Below are 17,537 nucleotides of genomic sequence, written 5' to 3' on the forward strand. Positions count from 1 at the left end.
TGTGGCCTTTCATTTTCCCAGGAAAAAAAAGATAAATATCTATTTGCTGGAATAAAAAAGCATCACTTGGTGAATAAATTTGAAAATAAAAGTTTGTTTGGCTCACTCTCTCTGTTTATCAGCTCTCATGTTAAAGCACAGAATAGTGGTGGGTACCAGAACCAACATGAAAGGATCCAGCACTTGAACATATGCTGAGATTTGTAGGTCCTGATGACTCACTATTTTTAGTACTAAAGAAATTATTTATGTCATTATAAAGGTTTAACTTTGAGAATTCACCATTACTTTAGATAATTCATGAAGGCTAGAGCAAAGTGTTTTTTTTTTTTAATTAAAATGCAGCAATTTTAAGTAAAATGTTTTGAGGATCAGATAACCCAAAGAGCAAATAAAATCTTTGTGATTTTATGGAGTATGATGTATCTAATGGAATCTACAAACCTAATAATGCATTGAATGAAAGTTATTAGTCTTCCTTGATTCCATTTGTTCTTCTACAACATTTTGTTATATCCAATATACTTTTTTGGGTGCTGGAGATACAAATGTATAGTAGACATCCATTTTGCCTACAAAGCACATATCTTTCATTTTATGAATAACAGCACCTCCCTGTTTCTATGGGGAACTGCTTCACTTCTACTTGATCATTTGAATGACAGAAACTATTACTGCTCTCCCCACTCATGAATACAGAGCAGGACACTTGACCCCAAGTAGGCCAACCAAAGCACCCACTTCCCCTGGGAACAGTAATTGATCCGGAGATGAGCACATCTCAGAGGGACCAATCAGAGCCTGATTTTAGAAAGACACAGCTTCTTGAAGGACCAATCAGAGCCTGATATTAGAAAGACACAGCTTCTGGTGTGACTCATAGCCATGGCCACCATCACATGGAAGTATTTGAGAGAATAAAGCTGTCAACTACAGGCAAAAAGAAAAGAGAGTGTTGAAGACACTCAAGTACAACTGAAGTGCTTGAAATTCCTAGAGCAGCTGAACATTCTATAACTTGTCCTTCAGCCCTGTGAGCTACCCCCATAACCTTTCAAACAATTCATCCTTGTGTCACACATTAAGTCAACCCTTTACCAATGCAAGTTGAACCGCACCTGTCCACTAACAAGCAGATTTTTTCAGGATTTTTGACTACATGGAGGGTCAGCACTGCCTAACCCTCATTTTGTTCAAGGGCCAACTGTAGTTTGAGTTGAACTTCTATCTCTTAAAACCAGGTAAGTTCTATCTTCCTATATTGGGTGGCCAAACCCACCCAGTTGGTCCTCTGACATTACAGTCTAGTGAGAGAGAATATCAGTCAAATGATAAGTACATCTGTGGTTTCAAGATGTGTCAATACTACGAAGGGACACTGACAGACTTTCAACCCTTCACATAGCATGTTCACCAGAAACCCCGAGAACAAACCTTCCATCACTGGCTGAGCAATCTCCAAACTCCTTCAGTTTTGCGATCTGACTTGGAGCATAGTTCTGAGCATAATTTCAGAAAGCTTTTATGAAAGGTTTCTGAGGGCTAGATTTAATCTACTAAACTCAGAAATGCACACTATGCACTAATCAAGTGTTCACTGGCCAGGTCTACAGACAAAGGGAGATTGATTACTTTGGCTAATGGCCAGTTGTGGGTTCCACAGGGAAATAGTTAGCAGCAAATGGACCTGGGGCTAAAGGAGCAAATATTTTCAATTAAAAAATTAAACATGTATTCCACATTTCCTAGAAGAAATTATATGTTAGGGTAACCAAGAGAAAAGTTATTCTTTACTGAATAATTTAAGATAATTGATATGAAAGGAAAAATAGAACTAGAAAAGCACCCTTGGGGCGGAGCGACCTGCGTACGACGTGACGCCATCACGCTCCGGTAAGCCCTCTGCCGGGCATACACGGAAACTGTGGAGTTCTGAGGTGGGTTGTTTGCCAGTCCCGGAGCGCCGCAGCGTGGGAGCCCTCAAGGCGAGGTGACCAAAGCCACATCATGTCCGTAGTTCGTTCATCTGTCCATGCCAAATGGATCGTTGGTAAGGTGATTGGGACAGCAATGCAAAAAACTGCTAAAGTTAGAGTGACCAGACTTGTTCTGGATCCCTATTTATTAAAGTATTTTAATAAGCAAAAAACCTACTTTGCCCACGATGCTCTCCAGCAGTACACCGTTGGGGATATTGTGCTTCTCAAGGCGCTCCCTGTCCCAAGAACAAAGCATGTGAAGCACGAACTGGCTGAGATCGTTTTCAAAGTTGGACAAGTCGTAGATCCAGTGACTGGAAAGCACTGTGCAGGAACCACTTACCCGGAGAGCCCAGTTGATCTGGAGACCACCCCGCTAGCCAAAAACCTGGAAGAACTCAGTCTCTCCACAACACAGTGAAGGAGGATCGGAAAACAGAGCCAAAAGGGAATTTATAAGTTTACTCTATGGAAAAAATTTTCTCAGTTTCCTCACAAACCGTCCAGTTTCTCGTCTGGTATTTATGAAATCGCTAAAAGTAAAGTCTTTGTTATAATTTTTCATAAAAAAAAAAGCACCCTTGTGCAACCCCTTGCAACAGTCACCAGTGGACAGAGACATTAAATAGAAGGATGGGGAGCATTACAATGGAGGGACCAATGTTACCACCTGAACCAGTGATCAATCTTAGCACCCTTTGAAGTGAGAAAATCAGACACTGTGTGTCTTTCATGGTGGGACACAACACAAAGCACATAGCCTTGCCTAGGAAGTATTTTTAGGAAACAAGTGAACCAGAATAAAATCAAGCCTATAGACATCTCTCATTTACTGGCAAGAGAGGAATAGAAAATCAAGTTAAACAGCACCACAAGGAAGCCAACAGACAAATCCAAGAAAGAAAACATTCTAAGGAATGACTAACTCAGTTTCTGCAACACATCACCTGCAGAAAATAAAAAGGCAGGAGGAATAAGACTACACCAGATTGAAAGAAATTTAAGAAAAAGAGATCAACTAAATTAATATGTGTACCTTGTTTGGGTCCTGACTCAACCAGACCAACTGTAAGATGACCTTCAATGAGAACTGGAGACATTTGATAGTAGAGTAGTTATCAGAAGTTATCAAGAAGTTATGATAACTATGGTAAGATTGTGGTCTATATTTTTCAGGGAAGGATACTTACGTATGCAGAAGTGAAACAACACAGTGTGTGACATTTGTTTTTAAAAACTTCAGCAAAGGAAAACAAAGGGCAAATGGGGCAGAATCTTGATAAATGATGAAACTGAGTGACAGGCAAAAAGATAGTCATTGTTCTTTTGTATTTCATGTATATTTGAAAATTTCCAGATGAGCTTTTCAAAATTTGGCTCTTTGCAAAGAAAAATTATCTCTTTTTTTTTCAGGGACCATACTATTGAGAATCACTGTGAGACAAAACACATATTGCAATTAAGCAACTTAAAAGTCAGTCAAAAGAAAACAAGAGAAGCCAGCTTTCAAAAATATCTCATTCAATAACAAAATGTGTTTAAGAGCAGAATATCAAAACAAGACACTGCATTGGCTGATGGTTATAAGTTTTCAAAATTTAGCCAAGAAGAAAGAAGTTCTTCAGTAACAAATTAAATTATTTAGAACATTAAGAGATAGTTCATTTCCTGATTTTTTTAAAAAATTTAATGAAAATAATTTTAAACTTTATAAATTGGTCTCTATGTACAGTCTTATTCACCACTTCTCCAGTCAATCCAAGTTTATATACTTATTTACAAATATATTTAAAATATTTTAAAGACTGGATTTAAGAGAAACAAATTATCAATTCATAGGAATATGTACCACTTAAAATCTTGAAAAAAAATTTTAAATACCCATGGTATATTGATGAAAGGAGTGGATATGAACAAAAATGACTATTACTGGAGGTAAACATAAAATTTAATGAAGAAAGAAACTGCTATCTTTCCATACAAAACACATCACATTTAAAATATATGATGTGAGGATTACATCAGAATCCAAGCTAAACATTGTCAACAATATCGTCATTACAAAGGGCCAATACAGGAGATTCTGTCCACCATTTTTCTTGAAGTAAAATTTGAAAATTACAAGGAGTTATTTCGCCAAAAGGAAAAAAATTTGTCCACAACTGTACATAACACTGAAATTTACAATTAAAAAACAACACTGCTCTGTTCCTCAAAGAAAATGTAGATGACTTTCTCCTCCATGACTTCTAGACTGCCTGCCTGGAGAGTGACTGGGAACTTTCTAGGTGTCCCCTGCTCCTGTCTTTCTGTAACCTCCTCCTTGGAACGTCTGGCATCATATACACAACTGTCCAGCTCTCAAAGAAATCAAAAGTCTTCTTAAAATACCCTCATCTTTGAGGTAGAAAATACTCAAAAAGGGTTCAAGCAATTTCTTAATAGAGGACATCATATCTGACTAACAATAAGTTTGGCCTGAATCTCATTGCTATTTAAAAAATAAGAAAAAATGTTTTTAAGGCAGACATCAAAGAAAATGCAAATGATTCTGCTGTGTTCTTTTCTTACAAGGGGAGGGTTATGTCATCCAACTGCTAATGAATAATAATGAAAATGACAAATTATCACACAAGCTTAAAGTATGAGTATGTTTGTTCCACTAAATATTGTTTCTTTTCAGGAAAAAAAAAAAACCTGCTTTTCTTCAAAATTTTTAAAATTTAAAACATTTACTAAAATTTAAATTTACTAAATAATAAAATATTTAGTAAAAAATTTACTAAAAAATAAAAATTAAATTTACTAAAATTTAAAACATTTACATTAAAATAATAACCTCTGTCATGTTTTTCTTTGCTGTAACTACACTATTAAAAAGGGACTAGCTATCTGCAGGAAGTTCAAAATACTGGATTTCACTGCAGATAGGGTTTAATCATGTAAGTTGAAATTTTGTATAGTCTCCAGGAGTGAGTAGACTTAGAAAACCTTTCAAACATTCTCCTCTTCTCATTTGTTTCATCCCATGAGATAAAAGGACACTAATCCAGTTTAAGAGATTGTTGCTGATATGACACATCCTTCTTTCACTCAAATCCTTCCATCCTTCATTCTTCATCACTTCATCTTCCATCACTTCATCCTTCCATCCTTCATTCACTCAAAGCTCAATAGCTTGATTATCTCTCACACTTTGGTCAGTGAACCGTCTTCCCAGGCTGCACTCTCCTGGCTCTTGTCCTGCCTCACTAGCATCTCTGCTCAGGCCCCGGTACTGTGTCCTGCTCCCTCACTCCACTTCTAAATACTAAAATTCCTATTAAGAACAAGGTGTGAAGAAAGCAGAATTCATGAGAAATTACTTTCTTCCCACTTAATCAGTGGGCTTCCCCTGTGGCTCAGCTAGTGAAGAATCTGCCTGAAATGTGGGAGACCTGGGTTTGATCCCTGGGTTGGGAAGAGCCCCTGAAGAAGGGAAAGGCTACCCACTCCAGTATTCTGGCCTGGAGAATTCCATGGACTATGTAAGTACTGGGGATATGATGTACAAAGTAATAGGTGTAATTAACGCTGTTCTGTGTTAGCCTAGAGAATTCCATGGACTGTATAGTCCACGGTGTGGCAAAGAGTTGGACATGATTGAGTGACTTTCACTTTCACTGTCATTCAATCAGCATGTCTTATTTATGTCTCTCTCTTTCCATTAACCTTGCTTTGTGAGACCTAAAACAATTTTAGAATTTCTTTCACTATTTCATTGAGTTTTAGCTCATTGAGGTCACCTGTGGTCTGTAGATTAGAGTATACAATATAGATGATAGCACCATACCTTGACAATTTCTAAATTTGAGGCAGAAAAATACCGCTTTGAAATTATTATAATTAAGAATGATGAAGAAAATAAAACAATGTGTATCATGGGGAATACTATTTCTATGAATTATTATCAGAGACTCAGAGAAAATGGGACTGTTTAAAAATCTAGAAGAAATGGATAAATTTCTAGGAACATGCAACCTATCAAGGATGCATCATAAAGAAACAGAAAATCAATAATGAGACTCTTTTCTCATTGGATCACTACACCAAAACCTCCCCATTAAGAAAAGTTCAGGACCAGATAGTTTCACTAATGATTTCTACCAAACATTTAAAGAAGAATGAACCCCAATCCTTCTCAAGCTCTTCCAATAAAACTGAAGAGGAGAGAACACTTGGCCAGCACTACCCTGACACAAGAGTCAAAAAAGAACACTACAAAAGAAAGTTCCATTACAATATTGATCAAGAACTGAGAAACAAAAATTCTTAACAAAATACTAGCAAACCCAATTCAACAGAATATTAAAAGAATCATATACCATGATCAAGTGCAATGTAGCCCTTGGATGCTAGGGTGGTTCGACCTACACAAATCAGTAATCATGCGTGTGTGCTTAGTTGCTCAGTCGTGTTTGACTCTGTGATCCTATGGACTGTAACCCACCAGGCTCCTCTGTCCATGGGATTTCCCAGGCAAGAGTACTGGAGTGGGTTTCTATGCCCTCCTCCAGGGGATCTTCCCGACCTAGGGAGCGAACCCATGTCTCCTGTGTCTCCTGCATTAGTAGACAGAATCGTTACCACTGAGCCACCTGGGAAGTCTTGCTACATCACAGTAACAAAAAGAAGGATAAAAATTGTACAATTATCTCAATAATTTCAGAGACAGTACTCAACAAAATTTGACAGTTCATGACAAAAACTCTCAACCAAAGGGATCTAGAAGGGATATACCTCAACATAATAAAAGTCACCTATGTCAAGATCACAGAGAACATCATATTCAATAGTGAAAAGGTAAATACTTTCCCTCTAAGGTCAGGAAAAAGACCAGGATGCCCACTTTTGCCACTTCTTTTCAACATAGTACTGGAAGTCCTATCCAAACCAATCAGGAACGGAAAAGTCAGGCATCCAAGTCAAAAATTTCCTCTGTCTGCAGATGACATGCATACATATATATGTGTGTGTGTGTGTGTGTGTGTGTGTGTGCATAAGAACACATATGTATATATAAGAATATATATATTTATATATAAACTAAATTCTCTACCAAAAAGTGTTAGAGCTAATAAATGAACTCAGTAAAGTTGCAGGAACAAAGTCAACATGCAAAAATCAGTTGCATTTCTATATACTAACAACCAACTCTCTGAAAAAGAAATTATGGGAAAAACATATATAATATCATCAAAAAGGAAAATACTTAGCAATAACCAAGGAAGTAAAAGATTTCTACACTATTTGAAACCTATAAAACCTCTTATGAAAGAAATTGAAGGAAACACAAAGAGATACTATTTTGTGTTCATGGACTGGAATAATCAATATTCCATAATACCCAAAGTTTTCTACTGGTTCAATGCAATCTTTATCAAATTTTCAATGGCATTTTTCACATAGAGGAAATAATCCTAAAATTCTTATGAACCACAAAAGAAACTGAATAGCTTAATAAATCTTGAGCAAGCAGTATAAATTTGGGGGCACCAAGCTTCCTGATTTCAACTATTTATGAAGTTATGGTAATTAAATCAATATGGTATTGGAATAAAAGAAGCCACATAGATCGCTGAAACAGAAAAGAGAACCAGAAGATAAACCCATGCATATATAGTCAATTAATTTATAACAAAGGTGTCAATAATATACAGGAGGAAAGAAGACTCTCTTCAACAGATGGTACTGAGAAAACTAGACAGCCACATGCAAAAAGGTGAAATTGGACCCTTATCTCACACCATACACAAAAATCTACTCACAATAGATTGAGGAATAAAACACAAGACCTTAAACCATAAAACTCTAGAAAAACACACAGGAGGTAATCCCTTGACGGTGGCTTTGGCAATGATTTTTTGGATTTGTCACCAAAAGCACAAGCAACAAAAGCAAAAATAAGTGGGACTGTATCCAACTAAAAAGCTTCTGCACAGCAAAGGAAACAATTAACAACATTAAAAGGCAACCTACAGATGGAATAAACTATTGCAAATGAAGGTGAAAGTCACTCAGTCGTGTTCAACTCTTTACAAACCCATGGACTGTAGCCTGCCAATCCCCTCTGTCCATGGAATTCTTCAGGCAAGAATACTGGAGTGAGTATCCATTCACTTCTCCAGGAGATCTTTCCAACCCAGGGATTGAACCCAGGTTTCCTACATTGCTGGTGGATTCTTTAAAATCTGAGCCAAAACTATATATTTGGTAAAGGGTTAGAATTCAAGTATATATAGAATTTGAACAGTTCAATAGTATAAATCAAAAGCCAAAAAATACCCCACAAATAACCCAACTTGAAAATATACAAAATATTTGAGTAGAAATTTTTTCCAGAGAAGATTCACAGATGAATAACAGATATATGAAAATATGTTCAACCTCACTAATCATCAGTTCAGTCGCTCAGTCGTGTCCTACTCTTTGCGACTCCATGAATCGCAGCACGCCACGCCTCCCTGTCCAACACCAACTCCCAGAGTTCACTCAGACTCAGGTCCATCGAGTCAGTGATGCCATCCAGCCATCTCATCCTCTGTCGTCCCCTTCTCCTACTGCCCCCAATCCCTCCCAGCATCAGAGTCTTTTCCAATGAGTCAACTCTTCGCATGAGGTGGCCAAAGTACTGGAGTTTCAGCTTTAGCATCAGTCCTTCCAAAGAAATCCCAGGGCTGATCTCCTTCAGAATGGACTGGTTGGATCTCCTTGCAGTCCAAGGGAACCTCAAGACTCTTCTCCAACACCACAGTTCAAAAGCATCAATTCTTTGGCGCTCAGCTTCTTCACAGTCCAACTCTCATATCCATACATGAACACTGGAAAAACCATAGCCTTGACTAGATGGATCTTTGTTGGCAAAGTAATGTCTCTGCTTTTAAATATGCTATCAGGTTGGTCATAACTTTTCTTCCAAGGAGTAAGCGTCTTTTAATTTCATGGCTGCAGTCACCATCTGCAGTGATTTTGGAGCCCAAAAAAATAAAGTCTGACACTGTTTCCACTGTTTCCCCATCTATTTCCCATGAAGTGATGGGACCAGATGCCCTGATCTTCATTTTCTGAATGTTGAGCTTTAAGCCAACTTTTTCACTCTCCACTTTCACTTTCATCAAGAGGCTTTTTAGTTCCTCTTCACTTTCTGCCAAAAGGGTGATGTCATCTGCATATCTGAGGTTATTGATATTGCTCCCGGCAATCTTGATTCCAGCTTCTGCTTCTTCCAGCCCAGGTTTCTCATGATGTACACTGCATATAAGTTAAATAAGCAGGGTGACAATATACAGCCTTGACGTACTCCTTTTCCTATTTGGAACCAGTCTGTTGTTCCATGTCCAGTTCTAACTGTTGCTTCCTGACCTGCATATAGGTTTCTCAAGAGGCAGATCAGGTGGTCTGGTATTCCCATCTCCTTCAGAATTTTCCATAGTTTATTGTGATCCACACAGTCAAAGGCTTTGGCATAGTCAATAAAGCAGAAATAGATGTTTTTCTGGAACTCTCTTGCTTTTTCTATGATCCAGTGGATGTTGGCAATTTGATCTCTGGTTCCTCTGCCTTTTCTGAAACCAGCTTGAACATCTGGAATTTCACAGTTCATGTATTGCTGAAGCCTGGCTTGGAAAATTATGAGCATTACTTTACTAGAATGTGAGATGAGTGCAATTGTGCAGTAGTTTGAGCATTCTTTGGCATTTCCTTTCTTTGGGATTGGGATGAAAACTGACCTTTTCCATTCCTGTGGCAACTGCTGAGTTTTCCAAATTTGCTGGCATATTGATTGCAGCACTTTCACAGCATCATCTTTGAGGATTTGAAATAGCTCAACTGGAATTCCATCACCTCCACTAGCTTTGTTCATAGTGATGCTTCCCAAGGCCCACTTGACTTCACATTCCAGGATGTCTGGCTCTAGGTGAGTGATCACACCATCGTGATTATTTTGGTTGTGAAGATCTTTTTTGTATGATTCTTCTGTGTATTCCTGCCAACTCGTCTTAATATCTTCTGCTTCTGTTAGGTCCATACCATTTCTGTCTTTTATTGAGCCCATCTTTGCATGAAATATTCCCTTGGTATCTCTAATTTTCTTGAAGAGATCTCTAGTATTTCCCATTCTGTTGTTTTCCTCTACTTCTTTGCATTGATCGCTGAAGAAGGCTTTCTTATCTCTTCTTGCTATTCTTTGGAACTCTGCATTCAGATGCTTATATCTTTCCTTTTCTCCTTTTCTTTTCGCTTCTCTTCTTTTCACAGCTATTTGTAAGGCCTTCCCAGACAGCCATTTTGCTTTTTTGCATTTCTTTTCCATGGGGATCGTCTTGATCCCTATCTCCTGTACAATGTCACGAACCTCCGTCCATAGTTCATCAGGCACTCTATCTATCAGATCTAGCCCCTTAAGTCTATTTCTCACTTCCACTGTATAATCATAAGGGATTTGATTTATGTCATACCTGAATGGTCTAGTGGTTTTGCCTACTTTCTTCAATTCAAGTCTGAATTTGGCAATAAGCAGTTCATGATCTGAGCCACAGTCAGCTCCTGGTCTTGTTTTTGTTGACTGTATAGAGCTTCTCCATCTTTGGCTGCAAAGAATATAATCAATCTGATTTCGGTGTTGACCATCTGGTGATGTCCATGTGTAGATTCTTCTCTTGTGTTTGGAAGAGGGTGTTTGCTATGACTAGTGCATTTTCTTGGCAAAACTCTATTAGTTTTTGCCCTGCTTCATTCCATATTCCAAGGCCAAATTTGCCTGTTACTCCAGGTGTTTCCTGACTTCCTACTTTTGCATTCCAGTCCCATTAATGAAAAGGACATCTTTTTTGGGTGTTAGTTCTAAAAGGTCTTGTAGGTCTTCATAGAACCATTCAACTTCAGCTTCTTCAGCTTCTTCAGCATTACTGGTTGGGGCATAGACTTGGATTACTGCATGGTTTGCCTTGGAAATGAAAAGAGATCATTCTGTCGTTTTTGAGATTGCATCCATGTACTGCATTTCGGACTCTTTTGTTGACCATGATGGCTATTCCATTTCTTCTAAGGGATTCCTGCCCCCAGTAGTAGATATAATGGTCATCTGAGTTAAATTCACCCATTCCAGTCCATTTTAGTTCGCTGATTTCTAGAATGCCAACGCTCACTCTTGCCATCTCCTGTTTGACCACTTCCAATTTGCCTTGATTCATGGCAGGTTCCTATGCAATATTGCTCTTTACAGCATTGGACCTTGCTTCTATCACCAGTCACATCCACAGCTGGGCATTGTTTTTGCTTTGGCTCCATCCCTTCATTCTTTCTGGAGTCATTTCTCCACTGATCTCCAGTACCATATTGGGCACCTACTGACCTGGGGGGTTCCTCTTTCAGTATCCTATCATTTTACCTTTTCATACTGTTTATGGGGTTCTAAAGGCAATAATACTGAAGTGGTTTGCCATTCCCTTCTCCAGTGGACCACATTCTGTCAGCCCTCTCCACCATGACCCGCCCGTCTTGGGTGGCCCCACGGGCATGGCTTAGTTTCATTGAGTTGGACAAGACTGTGGTCCTAGTGTGATTAGATTGACTAGTTTTCTGTGATTATGGTTTCAGTGTGTCTGCCCTCTGATGCCCTCTTGCAATAGCTACCATCTTACTTGGGTTTCTCTTACCTTGGACGTGGGGTATCTCTTTATGGCTGCTCCAGCAAAGCACAGCCGCTGCTCCTTACCTTGGACGAGGGGTATCTCCTCACCACCACCCCTCCTGACCTTGAACATGGAGTAGCTCCTCTAGGCCCTCCTGCGCCCGCGCAGCCACCGCTGCTTGGACGTGGGGTTGGTCCTGCTGGCCGCCACCCCGGCCTCGGGCGTGGGGTAACTCCTCTTGGCCGCTGCCCCTCAAGCATGGGATCCTCCCGGCTTCTGCCCCTGACCTCGGACCACTAATCATCAAGGAAATGCAAATCAAAACTTATACCACTGAAGACATTAAAAAGACAGAGGCTGATAGGGTAAATGGAGAAAATGGAACCCTAGTATGCTGTTGATAGGAATATAAATCGGTATAACCACTGGGGAAAACAATACGGAGGTTCCTCAAAATATTAAAACTAACTACTATAGGATTTAGAAATCCCACTTCTGCATATATATCCAAAGGAAAAGAAATAACTATCTAGAAGAAATAACTCCCATATACTCCCATTTTAATGCAGCATTATTCATAAATAGCCAAGATATGGTAACAACCTAAATATCTATCAATAGAGAAGAGATAAAGAAATTGTAGGATTTGTATACAGCAAAATATTATTTGGCCTTAAAAAATAAAGAAATTTTGCCATTTGCAACAGCATGGATAAAACTGGAGGGCATAAGGCTAACTTAAACCAGACAGAAAGAGAAATACTGCCTAATATCTCTCATATGTGGAATCCTAAAAAAAAAAAGCAAACTCATAAAAACAGTAGCATGGTGGTCACAAGAGGCTGGGGATGGGAGAAATGGGGAGAGTTTGACAAAGTGATACTAAATATTTAATTATAAGATGAAAAAATTCTGAGGCCCTTACGTATAGTATAGTGGCTATAGTAATAATACTGTATAATATACTTGAAATTTGCTTGTGATCTTAAGTGATTTCACTAAGGGAATAAAAAGGTAACTTTGAGTTAATGGATGTGTTAATTAATTTTGATTGTGGGAATTCTTTCACAGTGTACCTCTGGCTATTATCACATTGAACACTTTAAATATGTTACAGTTTTGTCAATTTTGCCTCCATAAATCTGGGAAAAGGCTTGTTCATGAACATTCATGCCTTATTTATAATAACAAAAAACAGTAAGCAATGTCAATGTCCATCAACAAGTGAACAGATAAGCAAACTATGGTATAATCATACAATGAAAAACATTTTAGCAACAGAAAAGAACAAACATCACACCCAACAGCCAGGATGAACCTCAAAATAATCATGCAGGGTATGGTAGAAGCACTCAGAGAAAATAATAATACATGCAGTATGACTTCACTCATAAAACACAATGTGCAAGCCAATCTTAAAAAAGCAGATCAAGTTTTCTCAGGGATTGGAATAGGTATTGAGGTTAAAAGTGTATGTGACAACTTTTGGGGGATATGAATATTTTCATTATCTTGATTACAGTGATAGTTTTATGGGTGTACATATCAGTCAAAATTTATCAAATTGGAAACTTAAAATACAATCAATTTAGTATATATAAAGAAACATAATAAAGCCCCATAAAAAATATATACCGAGTTAGGCTTTAAAGGAAAGATGTTGCATGTGACATAGTAAAGGGAAGTGTCTTTGAAAAAAGTGAAAGTTAAATTGTTAGTTGCTCAGTCATGTCTGACTCCTTGCAACCCCATGGACTGTAGCCCACCATTCTCCTCCATCCATGGGATTCTCCAGGCAAGAATACTGGAGTAGGTTTCCAGCCCCTTCTCCAGGGGACCTTCCCAACCTAGGCATTGAACTCTCATCTCTTTCATCTCCTGCACTGGCAGGTAGATTCTTTTTTTATTATTATTAAACTAATTCATTTTAATTGGAAGCTAATTACAATATTGTAGTGGTTTTTGCCATATATTCACATGAATCAGCCATGGGTGCACATGTGTCCCCCGTCCTGAAGCCCCCTCCCACCTCCCTCCCCATCCCATCCCTCAGGGTCATCCCAGTGCACCAGCCCTGAGCACCCTGTCTCAGGCATCAGACCTGGACTGGCGATCCATTTCACATATGGTAATATACACGTTTCAATGCTATTCTCTCAGATCATCCCACCCTTGCCTTCTCCCACAGAGTCCAAAAGACTGTTGTTTACATCTGTGTCTCTTTTGCTCTCTTGCATATAGGGTCATCATTACCATCTTTCTAAATTCCATATATATGTGTTATTATACTGTATTGGTGTTTTTCTTTCTGACTTACTTCACTCTGTATAATAGGCTCCAGTTTCATCCACCTCATTAGAACTGATTCAAATGCATTCTTGTTAATGGCTGGGTAATATTCCATTGTGTATATGTACCACAGCTTTCTTATCCATTCATCTGCCAATGGACATCTCGGTTGCTTCCATGTCCTGGCTATTGTGAACAGTGGACAGGCAGATTCTTTACTGTCTGAGCCACCAGGGAAGCCACTTCGTGTCTTTGCCCAGAGTTAATGTTAGGTTTGGTATGAAAAAAGCATCCTGGTGTTCTCAGCCAAGTATAAATTAGAATTTGAAAGAAGGATCATTTTTACAAATCCAAAACTCAACAGGAAGCTGAATTAGTGGCCACAACATATCCAAGGATAACAAATGCCACTCTGCACAGATGGGAGAACAACTCCTTCATGACATCCTTCATGATTGGACTAGATACAATCATTTGACCTCCATCTTGGTGGCCAAGAATGCCTTAACATGTCCTTCAACTTCACTAAGCATCAGTCCACCTGGATTCAGACTGGGGATAAGTTACAACTATCTTTGATTTACTTTTCTCACCTGAGACATAGAGAAAATGATTTTTAAAAAATAATACCTACTTCACAGAGATGCGTTAATACATGTAACATAGATTAATACACATAAGCTGTGAAGACCATCTATTATTTTTTCATTATCATTCTCATTTTAAAGATGAGAAACTAAATTTCAAACAGGTAAACTAACTCATAAGTAGATCCAAGAACTGATGGTAAGATTCAGGTCCTCACTACTAGGTCAGTGTTCTTTCCCATTCAACACACAGATTCCCTGCAGGCAAAATATGTTTGCAGTCTGCAGGAGTTCACACGGCTGATCAAATAAAAGAGGGCAAAACTACTTACCACTTAACAGTTTGGCAAACTAAAACCTAGGAAATTTAATCTCTGTGCTCATTGGGAAGATCCTGTACCCAGCTGACAGAGACCTTGTTTTAAAATGATTGGAAACCCTAACTAGATTGAAAGAAAGAGAGGGAAAAACAAGATTGGTAATTACAGACTACTGAAGTGAGCCCTAAGCGAGGCAAAACTGGTCCTTGACAGCTGGTAAAGAGGAAGGGAGAGGTCACATGTTAATTTAAGTGTATTGTCTTTCTTGGAAAGCAAAAGAGCCTGCCTTTCAATTTAGCCCCTGTTTTTGGTGATAAAACTCGCAAGCTGGTTCTTTTCCCACTGAGCCTTCCCAGGATGCTGTCACCTGAGCCTGTGATATGACCTGATACAGTCATCACTGGAGAAACACATGAAAACCCATCTCTTTTTACCCCTCGAGTTTATTTTGCCTCCGGATATTCAAGAACTTGGAATTAAAATAATCTCAGCCCCTGACTTGAATTTTAACTTCCTATGTGTCTATTAGCGTTTCCAAAGGAGCTCAACCTGCTGTCTGGAGTTCTAATGCGCTTCCGGGTGCCAGAGAAGAGACTGCAGATGAATAAATCATGTAACTCAGTTCCCTTCATTGCATTTTCTTTGAGAAGATTAGAGGCCTCACATCACCTTATTTGGCTTTCATGGGCCCAATCCTACACACAAAAAAGCAAGAGCCCTGAAATATTTAGCACTGGAAGAAATTCCTTCTAGTTTCCCCACACTATAAAGCCCCAAATCACCTTCTTTCTGATTCTTGCCCACGGTGATCGGTGTGTGCTTCCCCTACTCCATTTCTCACTGGGCACTCAGCGAGCCCTCCTCTCCCCTTCTCCCCACTCAGGGCTCCCAGTCTCCGACTCATTCATTTGTCTCTATCAGCTATTACCAAGGTTGCTCTGGACCCACCTCTCACCACACACTCCCACAATAATGCTGATTAAAGGACTCCCACACGTAAGACCAAGGCAAGAGAGAGTACTTCCAAAAATTCCTTTGTGGAAGACCCTTGAAATGCAGCATTTATTCTGTGGACAAAGAACAAAGTTGCCTGCCATTTCAGTAAACAAAAATGTTGCCTGCAATTCTGGTAAACAATGTATTATGCCCACCAGCAGGCCATCAGCCACTGCAGCTGCCCCCAAAATGGAGCAACCTGAGGGGAATTCAGAATGGAGAAAAACAGGATCCTGGCCCTAGGTAGCTATGATACATATCAAAGGCAGCATTTCAAGGAGCCCAGTCTCTTGCATCTTCCCAGACATAGAAAAGCACTAAACTCATTAAATTGAGATACCTTGTTTTTGTGATTAGCAGTAACCTTCTGATGTTCAACTACAAGTTGTTTTCAGCAAAAATTCCTACAAATCTTGACTCCTACCTTACCTCTTTGGAGCAGTTCCTCAGAACTTTCTGAAAGGCTGCTTTCCTAGTCAACTTCAATAATATCCCCAAATAAAGCATCATTCTCAACTTTTAGGGGGGTGGCTTGGTTGGTTTTTTTTTCAGTCAACAATTTCATTGGCTAAGAGCTTGTATCTAATTTGATTAAGCATATTAGTTTATGGGAAATATTCAAACTGAACATATATGCTCAGTTTAATATAATCACCAATGTTCTTTTTCTTCCAGATGTTGGGGCAGTTTTCAAATCAAAGTGATGGTGTTGTAGGCATGCGTTTTGGGAAACAAACTCACTCAGAAGGACAATGCAGATAGTGAAGTCCAGTTTATTACACCAGCGGGCCCAAGGCAGAGTCTCCTCTTAGCCAAGGACACCAACCAGTTTTTGTGAAAACCTTTGTGGCTCAGAGGTTAAATCGTCTGCCTGGAATGCGGGAGACCTGGGTTCAGTCCCTGGGTCGGGAAGATCCCCTGGAGAAGGAAATGGCAACCCATTCCAGTACTCTTGCCTGGAGAATCCCATGGAAGGAGGAGCCTGGTAGGCTACAGTCTATGGGGTCGCAAAGAGTCGGACATGACTGAGCGACTTCAATTCACTTCACTTCTATATACCCTAAGTGTACGTGCCCAAACCTACCTCCCCAAATTCCTTGAAACTAGTCTGAACAAAGGAAGAGAAAGACAGTCAAAGTTAACCCGTGATTCATATGCCTTAAGCCCAGGTAGTTAACAGTGGACAATTATCAATAGGCCTGTGGTCATACCCCAATAAGCATAATAGAATTTATGATTCTATTTGGTTACACAGATAATTAGGGTATTCTTTTAGGCAATGGAGAGTCTAGGTATGAGCCCTGGGGTTCTTCCATCCGGGGGGCCTGGTTTTTCCAGTTGCTATGTCATTTTCATTGATACTGGGCATATATCTCAAAGTCCACAGTCAGGCCCAAGATGGAGTCCTGCTTTCAAGATGGAGCCTGTTCTATCTGTTTCCTCCTTCAATGGTAAGTTCAGAACATCCATTTTCCGCTTTTATTAGCCAAATCCAGTTTGCCAATATGATAAAAAAACACACACACACACACACAAAAGAATCAGAAATTAAATGCACAGAAACAAAAGAGAATTAAAGAAAATCTATCAGATGTGGTTCCCATGAAAAAAAGGAGTCAATTCTTTTTGACAAAGTAGAGAATCTAACAGAATGAATTAGTGAATAACAATACTTGCCAGGTCTTTTTATTT

General features: G+C 39.1%; 1 non-coding gene across 1 annotated transcript; it reads left to right on the plus strand.

The window, feature by feature from the left end:
• Positions 1-1,922: 1,922 nt before the first annotated feature.
• LOC102271324 (small ribosomal subunit protein uS17m) lies at positions 1,923-2,509 on the plus strand. Its single transcript, XR_001351299.2, has one exon. It is a non-coding gene; the product is annotated as a small ribosomal subunit protein uS17m (transcript).
• Positions 2,510-17,537: the final 15,028 nt, after the last annotated feature.

This window comes from Bos mutus, chromosome 10, assembly GCF_027580195.1.
Source record: "Bos mutus isolate GX-2022 chromosome 10, NWIPB_WYAK_1.1, whole genome shotgun sequence".
In the NCBI taxonomy this organism is placed as follows: Eukaryota; Metazoa; Chordata; class Mammalia; order Artiodactyla; family Bovidae; genus Bos; species Bos mutus.